Below are 13,019 nucleotides of genomic sequence, written 5' to 3'. Positions count from 1 at the left end.
CCCTCTTGGCTCCAGGACACACTATCTGATTCCTCATAACTATTAGCATGGTTCTAAGTCAAGAAAAATCCTGTTTTTATGAGCTTCCATACAATTGTGATGCCCAATTTTGCTAGTGCCTCAATCACATGAAGTTCTTCAGGAGAGGCCCTTCTCTCAGTGCCACCTCCATCTCAACCATGATTGGTGGGAATAAGAGAGTGGGTCTTCTTGGTGGATGTCCCTCGGCTCTGGAACTCCTTGTCCAGGAAAACCAGAATGACCCCTTCCCTGCTGGCCTTCTGGCAGCAGGCTAAACTCTTTTTATTCAGGCAGACTTTTAAAGAAGAAGGTTTTAAAGCTCAAGTTGTGGTGCTGTGGTTTTCAGTTTTGAATATGTTTTTATTGATTTTAACTGATTTTTTAAACACTAATGATATTTAATTCTGTTTTAATGTTTGTATCTTTGCATATTTTAAATTGTATTGAAATGATTTTAATGTAAGCCACTTTGAGCCTACTTGTGGAGAGAAAAAGTGGGGTATAAATAGACATTTATATTTATATTTAGGAGCTGGGGGTGGTGACGGTCGACAGGGAGCTCTGGCGTGGGCTGGTCCATGAGGTCACGAAGAGTCGGAGACGACTGAACGAATGAACAACAACAAATAGACATAACAACAACAACAACAACAAACAAACAAACAAACAAACAACAAGGTTGGGGTTATACATTTGCACTTAACTACACAAACAAAAAATAAAAGAAAAATGGTGAGTCTGCTGAGTGAAATTATGAGAAGTTCCTTATCTCATAACTTTTTTACATGTAAAAATTCATCTACAGAAAACAATAAGATACATTTTGGTAAAAATTATGAGAAAAACAAAATGCAATTGAAAATCAAGTAACATAAAATATATTGGTCTTTTTGAACTGGGTTAGGGATCAAAAATCTTGTGGCAGTTGAAAAGTTGCTTCAACATGTTGGCTCTTAACAATGTGGATGGTGAGTAAAATCTGTCAGTGGCACTGAATATTGTTAAACATGGTAAAGAATATCGATATTTGTTGTCATAATTAAAGGAATGGAATCTCGGAGAACATTGTTCACAGATTTTGAGCATCATTTTAAAAAAAACTCTAAATGACATAAGAATGAAGAAATTGATGCTTTATGGTGGGAATTAGTTTGCCAGTTCCCAAAGTAGAAGGATTAGCAATGCATCTTGATGGACAGTTTTTGAAACCATTTCCCCACCTTTCATTGTTCTTTGCCAGTGGTTTGTTGCGAGAACATGGGATTTTATTCTAATCATGGCAAAAGTAAACCTTTTAAATCTAGATAAACAAAGTTCAATTGTTAGGGAGAAAACCAGTCATACAGGAAGTGCCAAGCAAAACAATGCTGTTTATGAGGTTGATATAAACCGAGTTCCTTTAGTTTTTCTTCCCTCACCTTCAAAATACATGACTTTTTCATAGTAGAATCATAGAGTTGGAAGAGATCATTAGAGCCATCCAGTACAACTCCTTGTCATGCAGGAAAATACGATCAAAGCACTCACAACAGATGCACATCCAGCCTCAGCTTTACAACCTCCAGAGGAGACTCCACCGCACTGGAAAGCAGCATATTCCACTTCCAAACAGCTCTTACCATCAGGAAGTTCTTCCTAATGTTTAGGTCAAATCTTTTTTTCTTGCTATTTCTTGCTATTAGCCAACAAATAGGACTACAATTTCAGTCAAGGAAAAAGGGGCATTGTGTATTACAGTTATGAGTTCATAATCTAGAGCTACAGATCCATATGTGCTCTGTTTTGATTGATACCATATAGTCATGATTGTGGCACTATTGCCACAATTGTAAATGCTCTTATCCCAAGCCTTATTTACCTGGCAGGATCTGCACTGGGAGGTAGAGTTATGTTCAGCTGATGACTTACCTATCCCTTCCTTCTAGTAGATGAAGCTGTAACAATCTGAAACAGGATCCCTGCCACAATCTCTTATGGCAACAATACTTGCTGATGGGAAGGGGGTTGAAACATCCTCTTCCTGCATCCCAATTGTCAGTGGAGCAAATGAGCAGAACTCCATCTCCCAATGCTGCTCTTGCCTGATAAGGTAGTCTTGGATTGGGTCAGGAGATATTATTTAGCTATGTATTAAAAGCTAAGGTATTAGTCTAAGGGCTAATCAATAAAATTTATAGTAACCAGACAGAAATGCAAGACCTGTGATGATGAGGTCAGTTTTAATGCTAGAGTTTGGTAAAATTAGTTATGACATTCTTAAAGTTATAGTCCAAAATGAATTTTCAAAACTCTGTTCTTTGCTTTAAATAATTCTTAGTATTAGCAATATTATTTCTAAGGCAAGTCATTTCTTTCCCTTGGGTCACTCATTTTTCACCCTTTTCACTCTCATGTACACTCTGTTAGGGCCTGTAAAAAAACAATCAAATTTACATTTTATTGAGAATAAAGTATTTTCACACATCAAATAAAATACAATACTGAAAAAAGTGAAAGATGGGAGGAAGGAAAGAGAATAAGCAATATCACTATAATAAGCCCTACATATTCATGGGGATTAGGGGTGCAATAATCCCACAAAAGTAGAAAAATATGAATATATCTATGAATTGAGTGACTTTGGGACAGTCATAATCACACAGTTTATCTTTGTAAGGGTGCTTTGATGGTAAAGGTTGGCAGGAGGGCCATAAAGATTATGTTGCACTCATGGAGGGAAAGTAGGATATAAAGGTAAGGCAGAAATACCACCATAAGAAAAATGTCTCCTGAATGGTTTTGTTATGCTTGTCATAGACAGTTTCTTTCTTTCTTATTTTTACAGAAAGAGCTTCAGATGACCCTTTTCCTTCACACATTTTTGTATCTTTTTAGAAAGCAGAAGTCTACCTTATGACTGTGTATATTCTGAGCCATTGGTTCTTACCTCTGAAACATCCAAAGCTTGTCCAATTCATTAACCTCGTGGTCTTCCTGTTTGTGGTGGAGAGTAGAAAGGATCAGAGAAGACATATTTGAGCCCCATCTACACTGCCAAATAATGCAGTCCTGAAGGTGAAGACAGGAGTGCCATAGTGAAGAACCGTATGGAGAACTCTTATGCTGCACTCAACCATGTAGGATCCCAGCCTATGTAAGAAGGATTTTAGGGGAATAGCCAATGAGGATGGCACTTGAGAACTGCCCCACACTGAGAATGAAAAAATCTGGGGCAATACACACTCATCCTTGTTGCCCTTTACCATATTTTAATTCTCATTTTTATTCACAAAACCTCAAATCATTGTATACTCATGCTTAATGTCTCCATTTACATACTCTTAATAACTTTTTTTATTCAAAATCATATATAACACACACTCACAGCCTTTGATGAATCCAAAAAAACAAAAACAAAAAAGAAATTTCAGCATGAAGGTAATGATTTATATCGGCCGTAGGTTAGCAGGGAAAAGACTCATATTTCCTACCTACACTTCATATTCTGTTTCTTTAATTTAGAGGCCAAGATATAATGTGATGTATTAATCATCCTAGAAGATTTGTTGTTGTGAAACATCACCCACCAGCAGGGAAATTCATTTTGTATTTTCAATACACATCACTCTAGTGCTTCTTCCTGGTGCTGGGGAGGATCTATTTGAAGAAAGTCAGAACAAGTATGATTTAATTTTTTTCTTTGCCTTTGAAGCCATCACACATCCCTTCAGCTCAATTTCCCATCTTCGTTCACTGATCTGTTCCATCCCATGTGGACAATAAAGATGTCTCGAGATTCACGGATGTCTCGGGGAAGAGAATACTGAATTTGCTGCTTGAAATGAAAACCTTGTTATGTCACTTTCATATCTGAAGTACATGAAGCTCAGTGATACCCTGCTGAGACAAGAAGGGTGTCTGAAATATTAAAATGGACTTATGACGAAACTAATATGGGAGAATGGAATACAAAGTTATAAATGTACATTTTAAATGCTACGTACACATCTAATTCCTTATAAACTAAAGAGGGATTCTTTTTATACTATCAATATAGGTATTCATATCTCAATATTCATTTTTACCACGTACCAGTATATGTGTGAATGGATGCTACTGAACACATTGGGGATCACCTGTGAGTAGAGAATGATAGGTCAATGTTTGAAGGGCTTGGAGCTAGAAGAGAGGCAGACACATAGGACAGTTCTACATGGAGTAAAACAAGCTGGAAGTGGATTAAAACAAACGTTTTGCTGCACAGTGGCTACACAAATACCCCCAGAAACTGGTTTGAGGCTGGGATGGTGGCACAGTAACCTCTGATTGCCGATTTGAACCTGACTTAGAAACCACAGTTTAGACAGCCACTGGAAAATGTGTGTATTCTTGGTGTGCAAAGCTTCGGAGTTCTGTTACATAATTTGGACATTCGTATGATTCATTAATATGAATCTCTGAATTTCTAATTGCAATGGGGTTCACTCCGAAGCATTATGAATTGAAACACAGCCTTTCAAAACTTTTGAAAATATTCATAACAATTTGTTATTTCAGAGCCCCCCCCCCCCCCCACACACACACACACAATGTAACATACTTTGTTGTCTGCAGTTGTCTGGGGTGGGAGGGAGAGGAGGCTGATGTGATTAACAAGGGCAGCTGAATGCTGCATTTTTCCCTTGTCAGCCAATCAAAAGAAAGTTAATCATGTAGTTTTCTGTAAAGTTGGTTTCCTCCCTTCAGTATCTCTGTGTCTTTATGGTTATTGCAGAAGAGAAATAAAGATGTGTCTTTTGTGAAATTTAAACTTTCAATAGCTTTTTGATAGTTCTGGTTGTCTTTGTCAAATTATATCCAATCTATAGCCTTCCTCTGTTGAAATTATCTAACCCAAACTTATATTTTCCAAATTCCCATAGCTAGCTAGTAGCTAGCTATACTTCCTCTTCCGCCCTTACTTTCCCCTCAAACTTTTCTGTTATCAGCTTACTGTGTGTGCTTATTGCTTATAAGTCTCACTGATATTAAAGTGATTGCTATGTTTTCATTTGTTTTATGTAATTACATTATTATTGTCCATTATTTGTATTTTTGGTTTTATTTTATGTAATTGTTGTTTGGGCTTGGTCTCATGTAAGCCGCACCGAGTCCCCATCGGGGAAATGGTGGCGTGGTACAAATAAAGTTTATATTATTATTTTATTTATTTATTTACATCATTTATATACCGCTTTTCTCAGCCCTCAGGCAACTCAAAGCAGTTAACAACAGCAAAATTCAATGCAAACCATCATACCCAAGCTGTGAACCTGCGTCTTCAGGGGGAGTGTAACCCCATCCAACACAGGCTGTAACCCTATGCCCTGTTCAGCCTTGCGACTGACCAGGAGTACCTCTGTCTTGTCTGGATTCAATTTCAATTTGTTCACCCTCATCCAGACAGTTACAGTGGCCAAACACCAGTTCAGGACCTGAACAGCCTCCTTAGTAGCAGGTGGAAAGGAGTGACAGAGTTGGACATCATCCGCGTACAGATGACATTGTACCCCGAAACTCCGGATGATCTCCCCCAGTGGCTTCATGTATTATTATTATTATTATTATTATTATTATTATTATTACACTGGGGCTGTAATGCAGACAGCCCCGTTCTTCTGGCATGAGCGGAATTCTGGGAAATGTGGTTTGGAAAAGCGAGGACCTCTGTAGCAGAGTATTCAAAAGGCCCCACACTATATTACATGTCCCAGAATTCTGCTTGTGCCAGAAGAATGGGGTTACTTGCATTAAAGGTTAATCACATGTGCTTAAATTGAAAGGATGTTTAAAAACCAGAGGATAAGCAGATTGTTCTGAAACTTGACAGGCTTGCGGCCCTGCTCATGTTCTCTCAATGTGCCACTATGTGAAGAAATACCTCTTGTAGTTTTTCAAAATAATGTTTAATTGAAAACACTTCTAAAAAATCCTAAAAACCAGTAGATGAATGAATCTTTATGAAACTTTGCAAGATTGATACCCTGCTTATGTTGTCACATTTTCCAGAAATTCAAAGGGATACCTCTTGTAATATCTTCTAAAAATCAGTGGATGACCGAAGCTTTCTGAGACTTAACAGGTTTAAGTCATAAATGTTGCCTACAAGTGTCCTATATTTCATCATGATAGCAATAAAAATGATGGAGAAACAATCTTCTATATTTTTCCCATTGCTGCTAGTGGAAAAATTCCTAACAAAGCAATGATGAAGATTCAGATTTCAAATAGGAATGGGACTGCTCCCAATCTTTACAAAACAAAGTGGGGGGCCATCCAAATCTCCTAAATTAGTTACTAATCGGATTTCAGGTGTTTCACACATCTTTAGTGTGTGGTGTGTGTGTGTGTGTGTGTGTGCTTCTTAACCAGTTTACTGAGATACGCTGATGCTCATATCCATCAGCGTATCAACACTGGACTAGGGCACAGAATGAGAACAATGGGATAAAAAGTGGGAATTCCCATAGGAATAATGTGGTCCCCCCCCCCCCCGAGAGAGTAATTGCTTACCTTCCTGCCAACTGTGTTTCAGCATTTTTTAAAATGTGCTTCAACATTAGGGGGGTCCTGACAAGTGCTCTACATTTTTCAGTCTCGGTTTCACACATTGCATGGACTCTGATCAGTTGCAATGCATTATCTGTCTTATTTCAGACTTTCTGGTGAGTGTTAAAGCACAGTTTATAGAATGATGCATGCTGCAGTGCTTACTATGTATGTGTATATTTTTGTGGACTGCAATGCAGTTTGAAGCCACCCGTGAGTCAGCTTTGAACTCTATTATCGTGTTTATATAGAACTGCCCATAGAAATACTATCCTGAATCCTATTGTTAACTTGCACATGTTTTCCTCCTTTTTTATAATCATTGTGAAAGTAGTGAGCAGCTCTTTGTACAATGCTGTTTCTTCATTTCATAAGTCTACTGAAAAGAGAAGGCACGATTTTCCAACACTGAAATGCCCATATAAAATCTATCTGGACAAAAAGAACAGCTAGCTACCTTTCTCCCAGATCATGAACATTATCTCTGGAGGTCTAGAAGCTGCTGCTTACTGTCAGCTTCAGAAAAGTATCTGGGCAGTTTCCAGGCATCCCACACCCTTCCATAGTTTCTATGTCAAGAGAGCATACACCTGCCTTTTGAATCAAGGCTGTACACCTGATAACTTGGTAGCTGGGAGGAAGTGCAGAGGTAGAGTTTGAATTTTATCCCATGCAATATGGATTCTTGACTTTTTTTTGTCATGTCAGGAGTGACTTTAGAAACTGCACGTCGCTTCTGGTGTGAGAGAATTGGCTGTCTGCAAGGATGTTACCCAGAGAACGCCTGGATATTTTGATGTTTTATCGTCCTTGTGGGAGGCTTCTCTCATTGCCCCGCATGAGGAGCTGGAGCTGAAAGAGGGAGCTCATCCATGCTCTCCTCAGATTCAAACCTGTGACCTGTTGGTCTTCAGTCCTGCCGGCACAGGAGTTTAACCCACTGTGCCACTGGGGGCTCCTGATTCTTGACTACAATCTCCTTTATCATTACATAGCCCCCTCACATCTAAATATGAAGAATGAAATTATTTGAGCATTTCAACTGCTGTGACATTTTACATTGCTAAAGTGCCTTTTAGACAAGGTTCAGGAATATTCAGGTCATCATATTTCTTATTTCTTTATATACTTTAGGAAACTGAGGAATAAAGGACGTTGGCAAGAAGTGGATGAACACATTTGAAATGAGGTGCTGAAGAAGAGATCTACAAACACATAAATTGGTCCTAAGGTTAATCAAACCAAAACTGTCCATGAAAGCTAAAAAGACTAAACTGAGATACTAAAAAGATATTAATGGTCAGCAAAGCTGAGGGCAGTAGGAAGGAAGGAAGGCCACATCACTGACAAATAGATTCAAACAAGGAAGCTACAGCCGTAGGTTTGTCAGATCTTACCAGGGCTGTTAATCAAGGCTTTTATTCATAGGTTGCTACATGAAGTGGACTTGATGATAAATTACAATAACAAATGTCTCTGAGTACCAATTGTTGGGAAACATGAACAGGAAGATAATATTTCACTCATTCCTTTCTTGTCAGTGTCTCTTGGGCCTCTGGTTGGACACTGTGGGAACTGAAAGCTGTACTAGATCGGCCTTTGGTCTGATCCCACAGGGCAATTCTTTTCTTTTAAAGTTCCTGGTTCACATGCTTGCATTTCCCTTAAACATAACTCATGCAGCTGAGTCACCTAAGGACAGAAAGGTTATGAAAGATGAGCATTTTTGCTATAAGGTACTTCAGATACTTTTCTACTCCAACTAGCTGTGTGTCTCTTTTCACCACTTCCAGTGAAATATATGAAACAGTTTTATGAATTCAACTGTTCCTGTCATAGTTTTCATTCCTATTCAACACAGAGCTGGTATGTGCAGACCTGAAATTTTTTTTAAAGCTAATTAAATGTAATTAATGTTTATTTGAAAATTAATCCATTATTGTTAAACATTTTAGTCAATATTTTAAAAGAAATTTCCTAATTTAGCCACATACATTGCATCTTGTGACATACTGGCTAGAATCCTCTTAGTGTTTTATACATATGTAAGTTTTGCATTTTTTTGTTGAACACATAATTTCTACATTCAGTTTAAGGTTCTGATAATAAAATTGAATCCATCTTCTCCTGTTTAAATTAACTGTAATACTTCTTCCATTGTGCATGATGTTACTCATTCAATTGCACGTTACATTGTATATCCCACTGTGGAATGTTCCTATTTAACACAAAGATTGTGTATAAAATGAGGAACCTTACATGCCATGTTTTATGTTATGCAGCTTCCATACTGGATCTCAACAATTTGTTTTAAATTTAAGGAAATGAATTAAAAACAATAAAAGTGACCCCACCTGGCCAAACTGCCCAAAGCAGTTAATTGAAGTATATGAAACTTTAATAATTATTTAACATTAAAATGATTAAAACAACAACTTTTTCACATTTTTAAATTAAAATTGATTGGGAGTTATTTTAATGATTTTTTTTAATTCCAAGTTTTTTTTTAAAATAACCTAATTCTTCCATACCCTATGCAATTAACTTATGGCATAGCTACCCATTTTTAGCATCCCTATAACAACTCTCCTACTACCAAGACAGCTGGTTAGTTCCCTAGTTTTGTTCAGCTTGGAGATTTCCTGTAGCTATACCCAGAAAAGAAAACCTGGCTGCAAGTTGAAATGTGCTTTACTCTTATTTATCTGATAGCATTCTTTAGTCCTAAAAGAATAGAGATTGCAACAGTGATATGTCAATTTCCTCTTTCTCCCGAGAAGCTTGAGGGCTGCTGATCTATGGTTGGAAACTGTGACAACCCTTCCAACGAAGGAATAGAATTTTGCTAGGGTGACAAGTGGATCAAAACACATAAAAACAGTTAGGAATAAAACAGTTTGACAGCTGTGACCCAGCCTTGCACATCACAATGACTGTACCACACAACCGGGAAGCATACAAAAACTCTGAGCATATTCATCAACCCAGGCATGATATACAAATTCCTTGAAATCATCCAATCTCTCATTTCTTTTTTTTTTTTAAGTTGCTTCTTATTTGGCCATCTATAAGCTGTTAGTCGTTTGCGAAGTTACCTGACAGCCAGACCTGTTTTCCATTTTTATTCACAAAACTAGTAGTAGGAAAATCAAGTACTGCATTAACCCCATTTTTAAAAATGGATCCACATATTGCATTTTTAAAACCTAAATTTTAGCAAATGGGTAATTCAAATATACATAAGAAATTTGGGTAGCTTCTGAACAATCCTTTGTGTTTTCTGTATTTTTCTGTTTGTGTTTATGATCTATGCTTTTGAATTCCATAAGCATTGAAGTTAATGAAGTGTTGACAAAGAATTTTGTTTCACATCAGCCTTTAAGTTTTCAGTTCAAAGCACTTTAAAGTCTCATATTCAGGCTGCAGGAGGATAACATCTATAATGAAGGAAAATAATCTTGTATGGTGTTCCAAGCAGTTATTTCATAGTCTGAAGGGGGTGCTAACTTTTCTATTAACCAACTATGTGACTAGACTGAAATGTATTTCTCTTTCCCCCTCACACTAATACTCTTTAATCTCCCCATTTTAAGAATGTCTCGTCTCTGGGATTAGACACCCAGGGTGCCTTCATTCTTGTACTGGAATTTTGCTTGTAAGAACAAACAACTTTGCAATGGGATAAGGGAGGTGGTGGGAGGGAGTTTTCTTATAAGGCATGATGGCGGGAGGAGGAACTCTAAGTAGGGGGAGAGAATAGGAAAGAAGGCTGTCAATAATGTTAGTGAAAGAGTAATGCACATTTTTTAATCTTGTTCTCACAAGTTGAAAGGACTGTAATAGTTGACAGCAAGAGGTTAAAGAAAGGATAAGGCAACTCCCAGTCCAGGTGTGCCACATAAATGTCTGTTTGTGCTGCATAAATGTCTGTTTTTGTAGGTGTTTGATCTCTCTGTCTCGCTCTCTCTCTTTTACACACACAAATGCACTGTGTTATTACTATGATTTCTATACACAGAGACAAAAAAGCAGGAACGTAGATTCTAAAATGCCCTGTTGTGAACACTCCTTCCTATTCAAAGGAAAAAAGGTTCATACGTCTTCTTCTACATACATGCTGCCAATTTATTTTTCTAGATAATTTCCTCACTTCTTTGAATGGATTTTCAGGGGGAACTGTAAGCTGCAGGTGGAAAGAGGTGGTGGAAAACTTTCCAATTCCATGAATGGAATTCTATTGTCTATTCGCTGCATATAAGAAGCATAACATTACCAGTAGCTGGAAACAAGATATTTATTTCTGATATTTTCCATGTATTCCAAATCCTTCCAACCTCAAATCTTTGTTGGTATCCATTATGACTGTCTCCTATCATTTTGATAGTCCTTGATGTTCACCTCCAAAGGAACAAAGCAAAAGAATTACATTTATGGCTGCTAAATGGATTAATATGCTCCAGTTTATTTTTCAAATTCAAAAAACATATTCAGATGTTATCCAGCCATGCATTCTTTTGCTTCCAGCTCGCTACCTCATGTCTTTATTACTGTTCACCACAGCTATAGAAGAGCATTTCTATGACTCACATATCTGATTACAGATAAGTAGATGTGTGCTTATTTTCAACTCTTGCAAAGTTATGCTAAACACTCAATGTCTTGTGTTGGCACAATCTAATTACTACTGGAGCAATTATTTCTTATCAAACTTGTTCTTTTTAAAACAAAAACAAATCTTTCTCACTGTTTATACTACCAATCATAATAAAATATTATTTTGTCATGTTTGCATGTGTGATGCTGTACTTATTAGGCATATTTGGGTATCTGTTTTGGTTCTGAAGGGCAGGTGTGCATACATCAGACTTCTAAAAACTCATACTTGAATTTGTGGCCTTTCATGCTATTCTATATATCTCTTATTTGTTCTGGATTTTTTTTTAAAAAAAAACCTTTTCCGATATCTGTAAAATTCAGTACCCAAAGTGTGTGTGGAACTCAATTAGATAATAATAGCAGACTTGCATTACTTTATCCTTAATTCATATATTTTTGTTCCAAATTACCACTGGGAGTACCATAGAGAGGATGGGTAAGAAATCAGTGGCTGAAGGCTTTGATGTCAGTAGCACAGAGAAATTTTGGGGACACAATTCAATACCTTGGATAGTTCTTTCTGAGATCAGACAAAGGTCAGCAACAGATTCACCATCCCACTTACCCTGGAGAACCCCGCTTAAATTTTCTTGCTTAGTTAAAAATATATAAGGATGCATCAGTTAGCTGGCAGCATCTTATTTTTGGATATGCCTGTAGGTGATACTGGTGGCCCAATGACTTTCATGGATATTTTTGTATAAGTAACAGATAATGTTGCAGAGCGTTAATTACTACACAGAGAAATAAAAACATTAAGCTTGCATGTTGCTATCTCAGTCTTCTTGCCAATTAGAAAATGACTACTTTCCCTTTTCCATGTAAGATATTTATTATGGCTTTTCAGCATATGATATTTTATGTAAAATTAGAATTGTTGCTATGTGCCTTCAAGTCATGTCCAACTGATGGTGACCCTATGGTGAACCTATCATGAAGTTCTCTTGGCATCATTTATTCATGCCTTCCCCTTAGACTGAGAGATTGTAACTTGCCTAAGGTTTCTATGGATTAGTGAAGATTCAAACCCTAGTCTCCAGAGTTCTAGTCTACTCAAAACATACCACACTGGCTCTAAAATCAGAATAACTAGTCACATTGTTAAAATACTTCCACTGAATTACTGGAACTCACATAGTATTGATTCATGGTGTTCTAATTGATTCAATTGATTCCATTCTTACCTGAATTTAGACCTACTCAACTTCTTAAACCGATTCTGGATGTAGCCATGTCAAAGGAGGAGCAGGAAAAATTGGTTTCAAGGAAAAGACAATTTGATGCCAATGAGAGGAGATGGCTCTTGGCTGCCTGTTTTTTGAATGCCTGTCTTTGAATTATACCTTGGAGCTAAGGTATGATTCAAAATACACAATTGCTTATAGCCAGAGGGAATTTTGACAACAGATCAGACTGTTCTTTTGATATCATGATTATAGCTTTCTGACTCAGTGTGTGTGGTTTTTTGGGGGATTTTTGGCAGAAGAGCACCTTATCAATCCAAAAATAATGGTTGGCATCCGTCCCATGAAACAAGCAGAGTCTGAGATCTGCAGCGGAGAAAAAAGGGGTAAAGTTCACAAATATACATTATACCTCTTACGTAATAATTCAATTTGAATGCCATAATGCTTGTGATGCTCTCTTTGTTAATAAGAATCAATAGCACAGATGGTTCCAATACAGATACAAGGACAATGTGTCTTTATATTAGTTCAATATTGCATAACAGTTTTAGAAGATGACAAGAGGATTGAAGTGGGGGCAAAACAGAT

At 37.2% G+C, this 13,019-nt stretch overlaps 1 long non-coding RNA gene across 1 annotated transcript; it reads right to left on the bottom strand.

Annotated features, from left to right (window-relative positions):
* Positions 1–7,939: 7,939 nt before the first annotated feature.
* LOC137096657 (uncharacterized) lies at positions 7,940–12,786 on the bottom strand. The gene is made up of 2 exons (XR_010909595.1): positions 12,429–12,786; positions 7,940–8,280 (listed from the first exon to the last, which is right to left on the bottom strand). It is a non-coding gene; the product is annotated as an uncharacterized lncRNA (long non-coding RNA).
* Positions 12,787–13,019: the final 233 nt, after the last annotated feature.

The sequence above is a fragment of the Anolis sagrei genome, chromosome 3, assembly GCF_037176765.1.
Source record: "Anolis sagrei isolate rAnoSag1 chromosome 3, rAnoSag1.mat, whole genome shotgun sequence".
Lineage (NCBI taxonomy): Eukaryota > Metazoa > Chordata > Lepidosauria > Squamata > Dactyloidae > Anolis > Anolis sagrei.
This window is presented reverse-complemented; position numbering and strand designations above follow the sequence as displayed.